The sequence below is a fragment of the Rhinatrema bivittatum genome, chromosome 1 (genome assembly GCF_901001135.1).
Source record: "Rhinatrema bivittatum chromosome 1, aRhiBiv1.1, whole genome shotgun sequence".
In the NCBI taxonomy this organism is placed as follows: domain Eukaryota; kingdom Metazoa; phylum Chordata; class Amphibia; order Gymnophiona; family Rhinatrematidae; genus Rhinatrema; species Rhinatrema bivittatum.
In genome coordinates this window covers 497321290-497338998 of record NC_042615.1, presented here as the reverse complement: position 1 = coordinate 497338998, position 17709 = coordinate 497321290, and the positions used below count along the sequence as shown (strand labels likewise).

The 17709-nt window shown below is 45.5% G+C and overlaps 1 protein-coding gene across 2 annotated transcripts in view; it reads left to right on the top strand.

Annotated features, from left to right (window-relative positions):
- The first annotated feature begins 10681 nt into the window (after positions 1 to 10681).
- The window catches only part of HAUS7 (HAUS augmin like complex subunit 7), a 58448-nt gene continuing 51420 nt past the window's right edge, over positions 10682 to 17709 (top strand). The window contains exon 1 of one of the 2 annotated variants that reach the window (XM_029609099.1): positions 10682 to 10839. The gene's annotated coding sequence lies outside the window, so the exon portion shown is untranslated. Of the gene's footprint in view, positions 10840 to 10860; positions 11027 to 17709 lie in introns of those variants that run through there. The other variant, XM_029609110.1, reaches the window with a different exon arrangement.

Genomic DNA, 17709 nt, shown 5'->3' with positions numbered 1-17709 from the left:
GCAGATGTGACCATACTAAATGGAATGTTAGGGGGTGGGAGTTGCAACATTTTTGGCAGGAAGGTATAATAGCCAGCATCACATTTTAAGAGTTATGCAAAGTACTAGCTCTGAAGAAGAAAAGGAACATGCACTACCCAATCATTTTGACAGTTTACATATTTAACTTTTAACAGCTTGTGCTAGGGAAAAAATGTGAACATGATTAGAGCACTGGACGATGATTTTAGTAGCAGTCTTGGGGTGTGAGTTCTCCTTTAGCACAGATTCTTTGACCTTGGGCCAATCATTTTATCTCCCTGTGTCTTTTGAACCTAATAGAGGACAAGGCATCCGCCTCTGTCTGCTTTTTCTGATCCACAACTAACTTCATGCATCAGCTAATCAAGAACAGAGGGGTTGGGACCCAGTGTTAAAGACTTTCATAAATGATATTGCACAGGGGTTAGTAGGTCTGTTTTTGTTTTTTTTTTTTTTTGCAGATTATGTCTAGAAATAGGTGTTATTTTGTGCTATACCAGCCTAACCTGGCTATCCTTCTGAATATAAGAACCAAATAACATGAGTAGTGATCTAAGAAAGCTTGAATGGTAGAGTGCTTGGTAGCTAAGATTCAACACATTGAATGCTTCTGTGGTGAAGTCCAAGGACAGAGATGGGTTGATCCAACATGATTTTAAGAGTGTAAAATAAACATTATGCAGAGACAGAGGTATGCTAGGGTACACAATATCAGGCAAAATAAGTAGCAAAAAGGTGATAATGCCTCTGGTACAATTATTGGTGAGACCCTCTGGCTAGTGCTGGAGATTGTACCTCCAAAAGGCTATAGAGTGAGTTGGAGAAACTTAGAGGCTACACCAAATGGTGCAAAGTCTGCAGTATTAAACTCTAATAAAACACATGCATATATCTTGGAGGGGGAATGTGACATTCAAATATCTCAAAGAGATAAATAATGCACATGAAACAAACAGATCTAGGCGTCATAGTGGATAACACATTGAAATCGTTGGTTCAGTGTGCTGCGGCAGTCAAAAAACAAACAATGTTGGGAATTATTAGAAAGGGAATGGTGAATAAAACAGAAAATGTCATAATGCCTCTATCGCTCCATGGTGAGATCGCACCTTGAATACTGTGTACAATTCTGGTCGCCGCATCTCAAAGATACAGTTGTGGTGGAGAAGGTACAGAGAAGGGCAACCAAAATGATAAGGGGAATGGAACAGCTCCCCTATGAGGAAAGACTAAAGAGGTTAGGACTTTTCAGCTTGGAGAAGAGACGGCTGAGGGGGGATATGATAGAGGTATTTAAAATCATGAGAGGTCTAGAACGGGTAGATGTGAATCAGTTATTTACTCCTTCGGATAGTAGAAAGACTAGGGGACACTCCATGAAGTTAGCATGAGGCACATTTAAAACTAATCGGAGAAAGTTCTTTTTTACTCAACGCACAATTAAGCTCTGGAATTTGTTGCCAGAGGATGTGGTTAGTGCAGTTAGTTAGCTGTGTTTAAAAAAGGATTGGATAAGTTCTTGGAGGAGAAGTCCATTACCTGCTATTAATTAAATTGGCTTAGAAAATAGCCACTGCTATTACTAGCAATGGTAACATGGAATAAACTTCGTTTTTGGGTACTTGCCAGGTTCTTATGGCCTGGATTGGCCACTGTTGGAAACAAGATGCTGGGCTTGATGGACCCTTGGTCTGACCCAGTATGGCATGTTCTTAAGAAGTCAATGCTTGTAGGAGTAATTAGGAAATATTTCTTCATAGAAAGCATGGGTAGATGCATGGAGCAGCCTCTCAGAGGATCAAAAACACAAAATAGAATTTGAGAAAGCACAGGCTCCTTAGAAAAGAGTGAAGTTAAAGCCAGAGAACAAATTTGGGGGGGGGGGTGTTATATAGTATTGCAATAAGAAGGAAGTTGGGTAAATTGGATGGATCTTACTGTCTCTTATCTTCCATTACAGTCTGGTTTTATATACCTTTTGGAATATGCAGTATTTTCCTAGACTGTAGCCAGATGGACTCAGGACCAATGGGTTATGTGCTCCCCTCTTAGCAGATGGAGCGGAGTCAGGTTTCAAAGCTGAAGTCACTCTAGATATACCCCTGCAGTGACCTCAGCCATTCAGTATCTCTCCATCTCCTAGCAGATGTGGATTGTACCTTCCCTGTGGGGAACTCAGTACTCTTTAGAAGAGGACATTTTACCTTTTAAATTGGAGAAAGATCGAGCGCTGCTCGCCTGCGGTGATACCTAATGGTCCCTCCCCCCAGTTGAGAATTCCTGAGGTGATTTCCAATATCCCTCAGAGGTGTGCCTTGGTCTGGTAGTTGGTTCCCAGTGTGGACTTTGCCATTGAAGCAGCTGAAAGGCAGTGGGTGCAGGAAATGGAGCATGGCGGTGACGGTCTATGCCCTCTACCCCTGCAGCCGGAGACTGTCTCTGTACTCAGCTGGTAAGCACTGAGCCCAGGTAAGTAAAGAAGAACTCTGATTCAGAGATGGGGAAGGGCTTTGGTAAGTCCTCTGGTCTCCTTGCTCGGCCTGCCTTACCAATGACGCTCCCGATCCCATTAGAGCAAGGGACATGGGGTTTCTGAGCAGGCTGAATGGTTCCACAATGGCGAGGTCCCCCTTCAGACTCGGTGGGCATGTCCTGTGGCTGGATGTGGTGGTGCCATTTTCCCCCATTGACCGTCAGTATGTGTGGTGCAGGCCCGCCCTGTTGTGCAAATCGTGTGCATACTTGCGTGCATAAGTACACACATGCATTCACACACAACCAGATGCTTATTCTTACGTGTGTCACAGTGGATTTGTGTGCACTCAAGCTCAGTCGCTAACTAGCTGAACACAAGCTACCGTTAACTATGACTCCGGGAACACAGAAGCACAAGCGATGCTCCCTTTTCCTGACTGCCATTTAAGACTGTGCAGTCTAATCTAGAATCCTTCCTGTGTCAGCTCTGTGAGGAAGCCCAGGGATGGCTGGACTCTCAGAACTTCTCCAAGCCTGGCCCCTCGCAGTCGGAGGACGAGTCAGCCACAACCTTATCGGGTAGCACCCTGGATCTGAGCAATCCTGGGGCTGCATCCTCCCCGGGAGAGGGCAATTCAGCGGCCTTTACCACAGTTCCTCCCAGGCTAGGAATAGACCCAGCAACCTTTTCTTGGGTGGAATTCTTTCAGGGCTGTCAAGCCTTTATTTAGGCACAGTCAGCTGCTGCCCCCGCCTGGTCCGAGCCCCAGCTGGGAAGGCATTGTCTTCCCAGCCCTATCAGCATGCCTTGCCTCACCAAGGGTATCCCTGACAGAGATCCAGACACCACGGATGATGAGGGGGATGCAGACTCATTGGAGGATGGGGCAATCCTTCCAGGACTGGAGCATTACCAGACCATCCTACAGTTTTTTGACAGAAATGAATTGCCAGCCCTGGTCTCCCAGACCCTGAAGACTCTGGGAGTTCCCGGCATGGACCCTATGTTGGTACCAAACAGGAGTCCCATCCTGGTGTCTATGGAAAGCCTTTTGCTATTTCCCGATGCTGGAAGCCATCCAGGATTTGATCAACCTGTAGTGGTTCGTGCCCTGGAAGCCAGTTTTAAAGGAGGTTGGGCCTTGGAGGTCTTGTACCCTCTGGACCCGGCATCCAAAGAATGCCTGCGTTTCCTGAAAGTGGACACCCTGGTCTGTGCCGACTCGAAGCGAACAACTAACCCAATAGAGGGAAGAGCAGCCTTGAAGGATGCACATGATAGGCGGTTGGAGTCCAAACAAAAACCACACTTTGAAATGTCTGTATGCCAATGCCAGAAGTCTAAGAAGTAAGATGGGAGAGTGAGAGTGTATAGCAGCAAATGATGAGATTGACATAATTGGCATCAAGGAAACTTGGTGGAAGGAAGATTACCAATGGGACAGTGCTATATCAGGGTACAAGTTATATCGCAATGATAGGGAGGATCAACTTGGTGGAGTTGTGGCACTTTATGCCCGGGAGGGTATAGAGTCCAACAGGATAAAGATCATATAAGAGAATAAATGCTCAGTAGAATCTATATGGGTAGAAATCCCATGTGTGTTGGGTAAGAGTATAGTGATAGGAGTATACTACTGACCACCTGGCCAAAATGGTCAGACAGATGATGAAATGCTAAGAGAAATCAGGGAAGCAAACCAATTTGGCAGTACAATAATAATGGGAGATTTCAATTACCCCAATATTCACTGGGTAAATGTAACATTAGGACTTGCTAGAGACATAAAGTTCCTGGATGTAATAAATGATTGCTTCATGGAGCAATTGGTTCAGGAACCAACAAGAGAGGGAGCTATTTTAGATTTAATTCTTAGTGGAATGCGGTGGTGAGAGAGGTAGCAGTGGTGGGGCCACTTGGCAACAGTGATCATAACATGATCAAATTTAAACTAATAACTGGAAGGGGGACAATAAGTAAATCTGCAGCTCTAACACAACTTTCAAAAGGGAAACTTTGATAAACTGAGGAAAATAGAAAAAAACTGAAAGGTGCAGCTGCAAAGGTTAAAAGTGTTCAACAAGCTTGGACATTGTTTAAAAATACAATCCTAGAGGCGCAGTCCATATGTATTCCACGCATTAAGAAAGGTGGAAGGAAGGCAAAATGATTATCGTCATGGTTAAAAGGTGAGATGAAAGAGGCTATTTTAGCCATAAAAACATTCTTCAAAAATTGGAAGAAGGATCCATCTGAAGAAAATAGGATAAAACATAAGCATTGTCAAGTTAAGTGTAAAACATTGATAAGACAGGCGAAGAGAGAATTTGAAATGAAGTTGGCCATAAAGATTCAATTATGCGTTTAGTCTCATGCAGGATATTTATTCAGTTGGAATCTATGTCATCCTGGACATAAAGCGCCACACCGTCTCCCGGATGCTCCTCTCTGTCATTGCAATATAATTTGTACCCCGGTATAGAACTGTCCCATTGGTTGTCCTTCCACCATGTCTCTGAGATGCCAATGAAGTCTGTGTCATCATTCACCGCTAATCATTCTAATTCTCCCATCTTACTTCTTAGACTTCTTAGCATTAGCATACAAACATTTCAAAGTTTGGTTTTTGTTTGTATTTTCATTCTGCTATTTAATTGATAGGGATAAGTTAGAATTTTTTAGCTCAGGTGAGTTTTTAGTTACAGGCACTTGGACTACTTTTCTTATTATTGGAACCTCACTGTCTGGATGCCCTAATTCTAATGCATCATTAGTATCCTTTGAAGATACCTCCCTCCGAACCATGCGCTGCTGAGTGACTGTCGGCTTTCCACTTAGAGAAGCTTTTAAACTAGAACAATCTCCTTTTTGAAGGTTAGCGCCAGCAGTCTGGTTCCACCCTGGTTAAGATGGAGCCCATCCCTTCGGAAGAGACTCCCCCCTTCCCCAAAAGGTTCCCCAGTTCCTTACAAAACTGAATCCCTCTTCCTTGCACCATCGTCTCATCCATGTATTGAGTCTCCGGAGCTCTGCCTACCTTTGGGGACCTGCGCGTGGAACAGGGAGCATTTCAGAGAATGCCACCCTGGAGGTTCTGGATTTCAGCTTTCTACCTAAGAGCCTAAATTTGGCTTCCAGAACCTCCCTCCCACATTTTCCTATATCGTTGGTGCCCACATGTACCACGACAACCGGCTCCTCTCCAGCACTGTCTAAAATCCTATATAGGTGACGCGTGAGGTCCGCCACCTTCTCCCCAGGTAGGCATGTTATCAGGCGATCCTCATGTCCACCAGCCACCCAGCTGTCTACATTCCTAATAATCGAATCATCAACTATGACGGCCAACCTAAACCTTCCCTCCTGGGCTGTAGGCCTTGGGGAGATATTCTTGGTGCGAAAAGAAATGGATCACCTGGAGAGCAGGTCCTTGCTACAGGATCCTTTCCTGCTGCACCAAGTTGATGCTCTCCAATCATGAGACCTTCTTCCTCCAAGGCAGCACCAGGGCTGTCATTCTGAAGTTGGGAATTGGCTACTATGTCTCTGAAGGTCTCATCTATATACCTCTCTGTCTGCCTCAGCTCCTCCAGGTCTGCCACTCTAGCCTCCAGAGATCGGACTCGTTCTCTGAGAGCCAGGAGCTCTTTGCATCTCATGCACATGTACAACTTCTCACCGGCGGGTAAAAAATCATACATGTGACACTCGATGCAAAAGACTGGGAAGCCCCCCCTCTTGCTGCTGGACTGCTGCCTTCATCTCAGTTTTGTTCAGTTCCTAGTTGTTTTAGGTTGCTATTGGAGTAGGAATGTGTCTAATTAACGTCCTTTAAATGTATTAATGAATTCACTATATGTCTGGTAGTGTCCTACAGGGGACTGATCAAACTCTCAAAGTTTTTGTTGTTGTTGTTTTTTTTTTTTTTTTTTTGTGGAATTGGCACCTGCCTGTAAATTAAAGGATGAGCTAGGGGTGGGTGGGCGAGGGTTGGGAAATACAAACAGTCTAACTTCAGTTAGTCAGCCAGAGTGATTCACTGCTCTCTTTATTAACAATTGTTGGTACCTATTCAAACCAAATCACACTACCTCCACACCTTTCCAAGATGAGTAACTGAACTTTTCAACCTTTTTACTTAGGTATACACTGCTCCTAGCTTATTTCTAGCTTCTGGCTACTTGTTTTTTTTAAATACAGACACTCAGTTCTGCTTACTAGCTGCCTTACAGACTTGAAAGGTTTTAATGATCCAAAGACAACAAACCTTTTCCGTTGGAAAAAAATCAGCAGAACCAGGGGTCACGATATGAAGCTCCAAGGAGGAAGACTCAGAACCAATCAGGCCGATACAGTAAAGTGCGGCCGCGGTTACCCTGTTTCTAATCTGCTTTGTACCCACAATTTGACCGCGTAAGTCTAACCCACGATTCACTATCCGTTTTTACCAATCCTTATCGCTTCCTGAAACAGACGCGTATCCCTTTCCGCCCGCGGCATGTATATGATATGTAAACGATCAGATTAGCTATTCCCTCCGATACAGTACCGTGCGGCCCAATTATTGCCTTTTTAACCCACTGTTTTGCTGCGTCTTTAACCTGCTAATTTACCGCCTAGCCTTACCCTGGCGTTAGTGTGGTGAACTTAGCAGAGAGAGACGAAATTAAAAAATGAACAGTTAAAGCTCACTACAAAGGAGAAATAATTACTAAAGTGGCAGCAATACTAAAGCTGAAATGATGCTATTAAGCTGTCAGCCAGGAACAAAAGAGAGAAAACGACTCAACATGTTATTAAAGCAAATAGTGAATAAATTGTAACAAACTTACTGCATGTGAATTTTCTTTTGAATGACAAACATATGTCACCAGCAGAAACAAGAACTGCTCCGGAGCAGCCCCAGTCCTCTCTCCCCTCCTCCCGAGGCGCGCACCGCGGCTCCCCTGCCTCCCGGGGGCGGCGAGAGCGGCTTCAGCAGCCCGGGGCAGATCGGGCGCTCCCCATACGAGGCGCGGCTTCCAGCAGCCCCCGCGAGGTGCATGAGTGCACGCCGTGACCTCGGATGTCCAGCTGGGCGCTCAGGTCACGGCGTGCGCTCATGCACCTTCGCCGGCGGGGGCTGCTGGAAGCCGCGCCTCGCATGGGGAGCGCCCGATCCGCCCCGGGCTGCTGCTGAAGCCGCTTGGGAGGAGGGGGGAGAGAACTGGGGCTGCTCCGGAGCTGTCAGCATGCCCGCACGGGAGACCGGCACCCATGGACGCCCTTCTGCTGCTGGGGGCTTGCGTGGCCGTGGCCAGGGCAGGTGAGTGGGGGCTGGGGGAAAGTTTGCCCGTGAAATTTCGTCTCTTGCCCGTCCGAAGGAGGCAGAAATCGGAGCTGTGCGCACAGGTGAACCATCCACTTTCTGGTACCTGTCATTTCAAATGTCATTTGAAATGACAGGTACCAGCACACCCAGGATACTGTATAGGCACTGTATAGCGCTCTATACAGTAAAATGGATTGCACTTCATGGACGTGCTTTGGACGCGGCTTGTATTTGTGTGTCATTTAAATACTGTATAGAGCGGTATGTGATCTAAACTGTGCGTGCGGCAAACGCGGGTGCGCCCGGCACTGCCGCACTCTTTCGCATCCTTATTGTATCGGCCTGAATGTCGGGAAGTATTTCTTAACAGGGTGGGTGGTGGATGCCTGGAATGGCCTTCCGGAGGAAGTGGTGAAGACCAAAACTGTGAAGGACTTCAAAGGGGCATGGGATAAACACTGTGGATCCATAAAGTCTAGGATGTGAATGAAGAGAGGGTGGCTTGCGGGAAAGACAGCTACTACCTGGAGATAATACCCTTATTTAATAAACATACACACGGTTAATGCGACTCCAACATTGCTCTATGCTTCAACGGCAAGAGGAAATGTGGAAAAAAGGATTTACATTCACAAAAAAGTGGGGAGTAGCTTGCTTGTTATGGCTGTTACTACCCCAAACCAAACAAGTCTGATACTTCACTTTCAATGCACATCCATATCCAGTATAGCTCGCTGCTTCAACGGCAGGGGGAATGAAGAAAAGATGATTTTATATTCAGACAACAACCAACAAGGACTGAATTACACAGTCTGGGAAAACAAATAAGCATGGGTGTAGCTTGCTTTTTACCACGGTTAATACCCCGAATCAATTAAGCCTGAAATTTCACTTTAAATACATATCCAGAGTAGCTCTCTGCTTCAACAGCAGGGAGGAAAAAAAAAAAAAGTGGATTTATATTCAGATAACAACTAACAAGGACTGAATTGCACAGGCTGGGTAAACAAATATGTGGAGAGTAACTTGCTTATTGCGGCGGTTACTATTCCTAACCAATTAAGCTAGATACTTCACTTAGAAGCAGTTCCAGCACTGCTCTCTACATTAATGATGGGGGTGGAAGGGAAATAGAACCAAAGGTTACATTAATGGCGGGGGTGGAAGGGAAATAGAAACAAAAGAAACAAATATTTTTTTTTTTTAAATTTCCATGTCTGTGTTTGTTGAATTATAATGGAAGAAAATATGGGTTTTTGGACCCAATGCAATTAGAAAATTTCTTATTAGATAAACAACCTACTTCTGTATCAGAGACAGTAGCCACATAGAAATTTAAATACTCTCTTTCTGTATTTCTGTTAATTGATATTTGGTTGCTAAAATATTAGTTATTCTTTGTCTCCTCCTAAATATAGGTAATTGTGGAAATGTATAGAGTATTTTTTGTATTTACTTTATGTATGGAAAAGAAATACATATGCCACTTTTTTCTTTTGTTTTCATAAATTGTAAAAAATTGTGAAAATTAATAAAATATAAATTTAAAAAAAAAAAGAAACAAATAAGTATGAGAGATGATTAAAAAAAAAAAAGTGTGATAGCTTGCTGGGCAGATTGGATGGGCCATTTGGTCTTCTTCTGACGTCATTTCTATGTTTCAATGTTACGCAACCAAAGCAATCTTCTGGCCGAAACTGCAGACAACATAATCCGAGAGGACGTCCAAAGCAAATCATAGAGCATCTGCCTGTAAGCCACTGCCACCTCAACGTGCTCAACCCTGACTGCCTCCTCGCCTGACCTCTGCAGACTATCTTGCCATCTGCTGTACCCAGCGCAGGCAAGCACGCTGCATAAAACTAGTACAAATAGCTGCGCGCAAACTAAGGGCCGACAACTCAAAATCCTCTTGAAATGTACCTCCAGTTTACGATCCTGCAAGTATTTCAATGCTGCGGATCCTACCAGTGGAAGTCTTTTTCGTAACCGTCAAAACCGCAGTGTTGTCCTTAGGAAGGGCGAAAACTCCAGTGTCTGCTCAAGCAATGATTAGAGCTTCACCATGGCCCTTCCCATCTGCATTTTATTATATGACCAATAAAAGTTCTCTCTGACACCGATCTACGTTTGTTCTGTCTGCATTTATGATCTGGGTATATACAGGGATTCATTCACCCTTCGTACTTGGGGTCCTGAAAGTTAAATCTCCCCACCCCCTAAAAAAAAGAATCCACCATACCCCCCCTGGGGAAGGAGACTGAAGGAAGAGCTAGTCAACATTCCACCCCAGAGGTAACAAATGTGTTTATGGCCCCCTTGGAGTGCTGCCTGCCTCCCAGGGTGGAGTTACATTATGTTACCCCACTTGTAAAGGGCAGCATCTAGGTTGCATAGTACAGTTGCCAATGGACTGTAACCTCCTAGAAAAGGTGGGGCTGTTTTCAGCCTTCAAATCTGTGCTTGATTAACAAAAAACAAAAAAAAAAACTAACCCAGATGAGAGTGAATTATCTAGTCTCAAAACATTGCTCACTGTATCTCTCTGCTTCACCTTACTAATGAAGTTTTGATGATTTGCCCAAAATACCTGGTCATTGGCTTTTGCTCATTCGAAGTCAGAAACGATACTGCTATCTCAAAAGCTAATCAAGAAATGTACTCGGATAAGAGAGAGTTGTTTTTATTTGTTTCCCTTTATTTCTGTTTTTCACAAAAGCAGTCCATAAAAACTTAGAAACAGTGGGGATTTGAGCCAATAGGGGGGGTGTGAGTGGTAGTTGAGTGGCAAGGGCTTCATTCAATCAGCTGGGTGCGTGAGTCCTCCCGCAGCCAATCAAATGAACCTACCTGACGTTGGCGCTCCGCCGCCAGAGCTTGTCGGAGGTTGAGCGTGATTCCCTTCCCTTCTAGTTCCTGTTCCTGCCTGCAGCCAATGAGCTGTGCCCTCTCTTGCGCGCGGCTTCAGCCTCGAGCTGGGAGAGGTTTGAATCTGATTCCGGGGTCTCTCCTCCTCCTCTGCTGCTGTCAGGTAGGGAGGGGGGGGAAGGCTGTGCGTGCTGACGGCTTCTCCTTGATGCTTCTGCTCCAGAGATCAAAGCCCGCTTTTAGATCTGTTGTTTAGGAAGCGCGGGCGTTTGATGTGTATGTTTAGTGAAAGAAAGCGTGCTTTGTTGTACGTCTGCTACCCCCATCCCGGGCGGGGACTAACAGCGCAGGTGGGCAGCCTTCCCCGGAGCGGGCGGGGTCCCACCGGTGGGGGGAGCTGCGACGAGACAGGGCGGGCGGCTTTGTGCTGCACTCGTGCGTCGTTCCGGCAAGTGAGGGGCGCGACTGCTGTGTTTTCCAAGCCCCAGATGGGGATAAGGGCGATAATGCCCCCGCTTTAGGCTCGGGTAGAGCGGTGGCGGGGGCATGTCACTGCAGTTGGGGGGGGGGAAAATAGAGGGGAGTGGAGGAGTAGGATACGAACCAGGGAAGCCAGGGATCAAATCTCATTGTTACTCCTTGTGACCGTGGGCAAGTCACTTTACGCTCCTTTGCTTCAGGTACAAACTTACAGGCCAGTGTCCTGTGCCTGCGATTCAGTAAACTAAAATATTTAAATTAGGGCCGGTGGTAAAAAGAGGCACTAAGGACACTAGCGCGTCCCTAGCGCCTCTTTTTGGACAGGAGCGGTGGCTGTCAGCGGGTTTGACAGCCGACGCTCAATTTTGCTGGCTTTGTTTCTCGAGCCCGCTGACAGCCACGGATTCGGAAACCGGATGCCGGCAAAATTGAGTGTCCGGTTTTCAAGCCGCGGGCAGATTTCAAAATTTATTTATTTATTTTTAACTTTCGGAACCTCCGACTTAATATCCCCATGATATTAAGTCGGAGGGTGCACAGAAAAGCAGTAAAAACTGCACTTTCCCGGTGCCAGCAGAAATTAGCGCCTACCTTTGGGTAGGTGCTAATTTCTGAAAGTAAAATGTGCGGCTTGGCTGCACATTTTACTTTCTGTATCGCGCAGGAATGACTAATAGGGCCATCAACATGGATTTGCATGTTGCGGGCACTATTAGTCTCGGGGTGGGGGGATAGACGCGTGTCTTTGATGCGCTATTACCCCTTACTGAATAAGGGGTAAAGCTAGTGCGTCCAAAACGCGCGTCCAAATGCAGGTTAACAGTGCGCTCCACCGGAGCATTAGCATATCATTAGCTTACTGCATTGGCAGTTTAAAAAAAATCATCTTGGTGTTAAAAATGTGCGCTAGAAACCACACTTTTTATTAGTACGAAGATTACTGCATTGGCCTTTTTGTTTGTAACTCCTGTGGGGATAGGGAAATATCTACAGTATCTGCTTTAAAGTGTCAAAAAAAAAAAAAGAATATAAATAAAACTGGGAGCAGGTGGGGGGAGAAAGCACTGCTGGGGGGAAAGAAGCTTGGAATAGACTGAGGTGCGGGGGAGAGTAACTGGAGGAAAGGAAGAAGGGGAAAAGCTTGGAGGATGGGGAGAACAGAGTCAAAATTAAGACAAAAAGTAAAATAAGTACCTAAAGTCTAGAATTGTGTGACAACTTTTAAGACTCCATCATCTCCAACAAGGATAACGTTTCATAAAATGCATTCTTAAATCTTTTATTTAAGTTTTATTCAATTTTACAAATATACTAATCAAAACAAATTTGACTTTCACAAAACATGGAAATATGGAGGAAACCAAGAAAGAAAAATTATAAAATTATAGGAAAAATATCCATTAATAAACCACAATAGGGGGAGGTTATTGCAAAGGAAGAAAAAACCCCCAAACAACCTAACTTCATAAAAGTTACATGTTCATGCTGTTCAAACGCTAAGCATAGAACTTACTGAAAGGAGCTAGACACAGAGCTTTCTCTATTACTAAGAAAAACGTCTAATGAGCTGGAATCCAAAAAGACATATTTAGTATTATCCAACCTAATTAAAATTTTACATGGGAGCTAAAGCATGAATGTGGCACCCAAGGCCAGCACTCTATGCTTGTTTTTTCCAAAAAAGATTTCCTCCATTAGGTCTTGCATGCTACCTCAGGAAAAATTGCTACTTTTGAAGCCAAGAAATAAATTATCTTTAAAGCAGAAAAAATATTTTTGAAGTCCATAAATTACCAGGCTTCAAAAGCATAAGTAACAAGTAATGTGGCCCTTGACTGCACCTCTTCATGTGAATATTGTAAACAAAGCAGTCAGTTCACCAACCGCTGCAGGTATATCTGTAGCCCTGGTGTTAGCTCCAGAACCACCAGAATCCAGGTAAAAAAGCCCTGGTTACTAGAGGAATAGAAGCACCCGGGACGTTAAGAAAATCAACATACATTTTTTTTTTTTTTTAACATTTCTAGAGGAGCAGTTGTAGACACATTTGAAAAATTTAGAAATCATAGATTTAATCTTCTAGAATAATTCTCAAGCATCTCAGCTTTATAATACAAATTCTTGAGTCTGTGCCGCAGAATTCTATACATTTTTAAACTGTGATTCCAATTCAGTCAGTTTAACTGCAGGATCTTTAAGCATTTGGTTCTGCAAATGAAGTTGACTAATTCTCCCATGGTAGATAGAACATTGTCCATTCTACTGGTGAAAGACAGCTCCAAACTTCTAATAGCGTTCCATAAGGTCTCTAAGGTAATTTGAGCTGGCTTCTTACCCAGAGACAGAGGCTCCAGTAAATGTCAAACTGGACAACACCCCTTCAGAACTTGCTGCTGTACTAACTCCAAGAGGGCATGCACCTTCCCATCTTCAGAAGGACCCACAACGACATCTTGGAGAGGAGTGGGAACAACTGTAGGGCTTGCCATAGCTTCAGCCCCTAACATAGGGGGAACACATATGTCCGGGCTCAGGGTGACAGTCCCAAAGCGATAAATGAATCACCTAGCTTACTAGGCCCAGAATCCCTGCTGAACGCGAGATGAAACCCTCAATCAGGAGTTGAGAGGAAGGGTTGGGAGAGTCCTAATGCATCCTTTCCTCTTCTTCGCCATTACCACTCATGAGAGAATTCAAAGAATAAAGGAAATGAGAGAGAAGTTATTCGCGTATATCTTCGACAAAGAAATTGTTCCAAAGGGGTTCGCTCCTTTGGCATGCGGCTTCGGCAATATGCCGGTGGCTGTGTGCCACTGCTTCAGGTTGATGTTGGCAACCTCGGCAGGCTGCTCCAGGGCATCTACCAGGCAATTGAGGGGGGGCAGCTAATAGCGTCCTCTCTCCTCACCCCCCAGTCTAGTCTTGTTTAACAATTTTTCCTTCTCTCTGTGTTGGCATTGCACTTTTTTTTGCAGTGTATAATTTGTAATTTATTTATTTATTTTTTTAAATTTCTACCTTAGCGTCTAGACAGATGAATCCAAACCCAGGGGTTATGCACCTCTACCAGCAGATGGAGATGGAGCAAAGCTGACATCACAGTACATATACCCCTGCCAGTGACATCAGTCTGCAGCAGATGGTGGACATGCATGCCCCTGCTGGGGATTACTTTAAAGTTTATGGGAAAAGGAGGAGATTAATTTGCCCCGCTCTTCTGTGGTGATACCTTAAGGTCCCTTTTTAGATGAGAATTCCTGAGGTGATTTCTATGGTCCCTCAGGCGAGTGCCTTGGTCTGGTAGCTGGCTTTTTAGCTGGTATGGATGTAGCTGTAAAAAAAATAAAAAAAATCTTGAGGAAGTTGAGTAAGGATTCCTTTCCTCCCTCCCAGTCTCCGTGCTCGGCGAGCGATCCAACAGTTGTTCCTGCCTCCAGTGGTGTTCGGAGGGGGGGGAGGCAGGAGCAGCCTGGCAGGTTGAGCAGCTCTTGTGGCTAGGCCCTGTTCCGAGGCTTGGCTAATTCGCTGCGTGGTAAGCCGTGGCGATGCCTTCGAACGCTTTTTGTGCGCTGTATACTGCCCTCTTCAGTTCCATCGGATCATGTGCGCCTGACTATGTGACCTGTTGTGTGTTTGGTTGTGTTCCTAGTTCAGCATCTAGTTAGGCGCATAAGAGCGCCTACCAGGGCGCCCATTTGTGCACGAACTCGCTGATTTAATACGCATGCACGTGTTTGTTTTTACACACATTCCCTAAGTGTCCTGTCAGAGCTCAAGTTGGGCGCTTATTTCGGCACAGTGTTGTGTGCCTAATCTGATGGCACCTATAATGAAGAAACCTAAGCGCTTTGCCCTATAAGTGGCACGTCACATTCAGGCATCTCACCCTGGCAGTCCTAACTTGTGTCAGCGCTGTTTGGAGGCTTAGGGGAAATTGCTCCCCTCTGATTTTACTACCAGCCTGGTGTGGGGATGGAGAAAGGGTTGCCTGATCTTGGGGCCCCTCTAACTGGTTCATCAGCAGGGGAAGGTAGTTCAGTGGGCACAGGACACTTGCCCCTGGGCTTGGTATGGATCCTTCAGCCTTTTCTTGGCTGGAATTTTTTTAAGGACTACAGTCTCTTCTTCAGGCGCAGACTTCTGCCCCGGCCAACCTTATTCAATCACAGACCGTGAAATCCCGGATGCCTGGTGCTGCAGGTAAGCGTCTGAGTACGCCTGGAGCTGGTTTTCCCGATAGGGATCCAGATGGCACGGATGATGAGACCGATCCTTACTCCCTGGAGGATGGGGAGATTGCTCTAGGATTAGAACCTTATAGAACTATGTTACAATTCTTTCATAGAGATGACTTACCGGATCTAATTTCCCAGACATTGAAGATACTGGGAGTACTTGGGGCTGAATCCATGTCTCAGCCAAAGAAAAATCCCATTTTGTTTCTTTCCAAATATGAAGGCTATTCAGGAATTAATTGATCTTGAATTGGGTACCTAGGAAGCAAATTTTAAAGGGGGACGAGTCTTGGATGGACTGTACCCCCAGATCCAGTTGCAAGAGAGCAATTGCGTTTTCCGAAGGTGGATGTGCTTGTCTGTGCCATTACCAAGCAGACTTTTTCTGTTGAATGGGGAGCAGCTTTGAAGGATGCACAAAATAAAAAAAATATATGCTATCCTTAAGCAGGCCTTTGAGGCAATGGCATTGACCTTTCAGATAGCTTCTTGTTATTTCTTAGTGGCTCGCTCTTGTTTGCTGCTCTCTCTGGTATAAATTCCAGGGCAGTGATGGAACCACCAGCTGCCTTTTTGGCAGATGCGTACTGCGATTTGGTCCACACTTTGGCCAGAAGGGTGGCTTTGTTAGTTGCGACAAGGCATCAGCTATGGCTGAGAAATTGGTTAGCCTAAGTCTAACCTTATGAAGTTGCCCTTTAAAGGTTTGCTCTTGTTTGGGAGTGAGCTGGAGAAAATGGCCAATAAGTGGAGTGAGTCCCTGGTTCCTCGATTGCCAGAGGATAAGAAACAAGTGCCCTAATCCTTCAGCTCGAGAGGTCATACTAAGGGATTCTGACCCTACAGAGGAGTGGCCATTCAGGGGACTTGACCTTTGAGTAGATCTCAGTCCTTTCATCCCAGGCAGCCCAGATGGGGAGCAGATTCTGTAGTGGAGCACCCTGAGCCTCCCAGTGAAGGTGTGCTGACCCATTGCCGGGAACAGAAGATAGGTCTCCTCTCTCTCTTTATCCGATGTGGGTCGAGATCACTACAGACCAGTGGCTTCCGGAGGTGATATGAGATGGCTATGCATTGGAGTTTTGCAGTGTTCCTCTGGACTTGTTCATGATGTCTCCCTGCAATTCTCCAGGCAGTGGAGTGTGCATTGTCAAGACTCCTCAGCCTGCGGACTGTGGTTCCAATTACCACGTCTCAAGAAAATATGGGCTGATATTCCATTTATTTCATTGTATCCAAGAAGGAGGCCTCATTTTATCCCATCCTGGATCTCAAAGGAGTCAACTGTCATTTGCGTGTGACTCATTTTCACATGGAAACCTTGTGCTTAGTGATAATGGCAGTACAGTCAGGGGAGTTCCTGACATCTCTGGATTTGTCCGAGGCATACCTCCATATTCCCATCCAACTAGAGTATCAATGATTTATTCATTTCACAGTTTTGTGGCGTCATTATCAGTTTGGAGTGCTTCCTTTTGGTTTGGCCACCGTGCCCAGAACTCTTTTTCCAAGGTCACAGTAGTGGTGGTGGCGGAGTTGAGAAAGGATGGGATTCTGGTACATCCATACTTGGACAACTGGCTGATTCTGGCCAAGAGTCTGGAAGAGAGCCTCCGGGTCTCACGCAAGGTTATATCATTGTTGCAGGAGTTGGGTTGGGTCATGAACCTGGCCAAGAGCAATCTCTGGCCATCTCAGTCGCTAGAGTATTTCGGTGTTCGGTTCCACACAGAACAGGGCGGGCAGGGTGTTCCTGCCAGAGAGCTGTATTCAGAAGCTGGTGGCGCAAGTGCATCTATTGGCAAACACAATGCGCCCGATAATGAGGTCCTATCTATGGGTGCTTGGATTGAAGGCGGTGACCCTAGAGGTGGTGCCATGGGCGAGGACGCATATGTGTCCTCTTCACACACTCTGATGTCTCGTTGGAGCCCACAGTCTCAGGTCTATTTGATTCGCTCCATCTGATGATAGAGATTTGTACTCAACTGCAGTAGTGGTTAAAAGCAGATCATTTAAGGAAAGGGGTTTCCTTAAGTTCACTGACTGGCTAGTACTCATGACAGATACAAGCCTCCAAGGCTGGGGAGCTGACAGCGCAGGGATGCCAAAGTACAGAAGGAACATCAATCGGCTGGAAACCCGGGCAGTCCAGTTGGCATGCTTGCCGTTCTGTGACAGGTTGCAGGGTCGAGTGGACCAGATAATGTCATCAATTGGGGGGAAGGAGCCAAGAGCCAGAAAGTGTCGCAGGAAATAGACCAACTTATAGAATGGGTGAAAGTGCATCTTCAGGAGATGTCAGTTTTGCACATTGC